This window comes from Euprymna scolopes, chromosome 3 (assembly GCF_053919585.1).
Source record: "Euprymna scolopes isolate OS-2025 chromosome 3, ASM5391958v1, whole genome shotgun sequence".
Lineage (NCBI taxonomy): Eukaryota > Metazoa > Mollusca > Cephalopoda > Sepiida > Sepiolidae > Euprymna > Euprymna scolopes.
This window is the reverse complement of record NC_136484.1, coordinates 12882798-12885436: the sequence shown is the minus strand read 5'-3', so window position 1 is coordinate 12885436 and position 2639 is coordinate 12882798. Positions and strand designations below refer to the sequence as shown.

The window sequence follows — 2639 nt, the reverse complement described above, 5'->3', positions numbered from 1 at the left end:
ATACACATTATGTAAAATTGCAAATATTTAGTGCTAACATAGGCTGAGTAGTTTGCTAGAGACCGCATAAGTCAAATCTTTGGAACTTTGACTCTTTGACAGCTAAGATTTTCCACCCAAACCTATTAAAAAAAGCTTGCCCTATTTCCGAATATCTTTTTTGTAAAATTTTAAACGTTTAGATCAGAAATTTGCAGTGTAATTTGGTACAAACCGCAGAGGTCATTTTTTTTTTAAATTTGGTCTCAATTTTGAACCCTTAACATTCATCGTTTTAGTCTCAAGTTTAATTAAAAAGTCTGATCCATGCCCAAGTAACCTACATTTAAATGTTCTTGTGTTTAGACTCGAAATTGTCACAGGAGTTTTGTAGAGTTTTCAAACGTCAAATCGCTAAATGTATGTATTAATTCCGTATTTCGTTTAAGTTATTTTAACACAATTATCTTAAAAACAAATCTACTTTAACACGTTTGCCCACCGCCTTCATTTGTTTTTAATTTATTCTCCATTTTAATGCACCTTCCTTAAAAACATTCATACATTTTTCTACACAACCAATATAAATAAGTAACCCCGAAAATATGTGTTATTTTTAAAATTTGCGTTACAAATAAATAATCAACGCGACAATAAAGCGTAATTTTTTACTGTGTACGTTTCCAGCGTCCCAATTGTTATTTTTTTCGCGTCTAAATTTAAATAGATATCAAAATTTGAATTTAACTTTAAGTGTTATCGTATCTGTTCAGTGCACATTTCCCTATAAGTATGGCAAGCCACTTATAATTTAATGGATGTGATTTTTTTTTTCAAAAATAAACAATAATAAACAGAACGACTCATAGCAATCTATCTATATTCTTTTTACCTTTTAATATACTTTCATAGAAATGTTTCCTTTATGTCACAAAAAAACTATTTTTACATCACAGGTGTCACGCTCACACATTTATTCCATAGCTAATATAACATACTGACCCAACGGGTCACGGGTAGTCTGGTATATATATATATATATATATATATATATATATATATATATATATATATATATGTGTGTGTGTGTGTGTGTGTGTGTGTTTAGAACACAATTTAGTTATGATAAATGATATTTGGATTTTTAACTTTTATTCAACCAAGATATTAAATAATTTATAAAATTTACAGTAGGGTTTTCTACAAAATAATGTAGATAACAAAATGGAAGGATTGGAAATAATCGATTTTACTGATTCCGATGACAATAAAATACAGGAGAGTTGAATATTCGTAGATCCTCATACATTCACGTGCAATTTCCCTGCTAATATGATTCTAAATTCTCCTGAGACCACGTATGGAGAAAACACTTCGCGAAGAATAAACATGTGCGCGCTTGTAGGATAAAACACACATAGCATTTTAAATAAAATGTGAACTGACTTGCCGTGACCAGGATTCGAACCTGGGTTACCACGGCCACAACGTGGGGTCCTAACCACTAGACGATCACGGCCAACCGTCAGTCCTGTTAGTGGTAACTGGTATTATTAAAACAAACTTACGTATTAACCTGTCATAGCTGATTATCCAGACAGATCAGTTACATGTTTACAGAACATTCTCACATCAGCCGGCACACAGAAAAATGCGTGGCAGTTTGTTTGTATGTTCGCATATTACATTTAATGGATTCAAATAAGTGTTTTATAGTTTTTTCTGTGTTTGAAAGTGAAAATTTTCTTATGATATTTTTGTCAGGCTATCTTTTTTAAATGTATAATCTGATTAATAGAAAATGATTTATCCGTCTTTAATTTACTTGCATTAAGGTCACTAATCTAAACAAAGACAACGATAGTAAAAAAATAAACTATTCGTACTACTACTAATACTACTACTACTACTAATACTACTACTACTACTACTAATAATAATAATAATAATAATGATAATAATAATGATAATAATAATTAAAAAAAGAAAATAATAATAATAAGTATGGTGTATCTTGAATTGTTTGTTTTTTGGACGATTGTGGAGGACCACACAGATATGTTATATAAATTAATGATGAATGGTAGTCTATTCAGTAAGGCAAATGATGGTTATATGTGGACGGTTCGTCTATAAAAATGGAAGTAAATGAAACACTAAGAGATACAACCCCCATCAATGATGCCCCTCCCCTCACTCTCTGTCTTTGTCTAAATCCAAACACAATTTTTATGGACAAAGCTTTCCGTCTAGAACCACCCATCTATGCAACTGTTTCGCTTACTTGCTTTCAATTCAATACAGCATGATTGTCTTCAAGTCGTATAGGTATATGCGAAATGAATAGCAGATCATAAAAATGTATAAAAAGTCAAACTTTACTAAAATGTAGAAAACGACTCATTTTCACTATTTATTATTTAACGATCACATAATATAAGGAAGGACCTACTTATTTTCGTTTTAATGGTAGTAAAAATGTGAGATTTTTTTCGAAATAAAATAATTGCTAAATTATAGTTTTAAGTATTCAAAAACGCATGAATTTAGTTCGCTTTTTTATGAAAACAAAGCGTCGTAGATATAAACGATATCAATCTTATTTATTTTAATAATTCAAGAAATATCATAACGACCCCAAAATTCATGTTATCATAACT

The 2639-nt window shown here is 30.1% G+C and overlaps 1 non-coding gene across 1 annotated transcript; it reads right to left on the bottom strand.

Moving 5' to 3' along the window:
• Nucleotides 1-1426: 1426 nt before the first annotated feature.
• Trnah-gug (transfer RNA histidin (anticodon GUG)) lies at nucleotides 1427-1498 on the bottom strand. Its single transcript has one exon. It is a non-coding gene; the product is annotated as a tRNA-His (tRNA).
• Between the last annotated feature and the right edge of the window lie 1141 nt (nucleotides 1499-2639).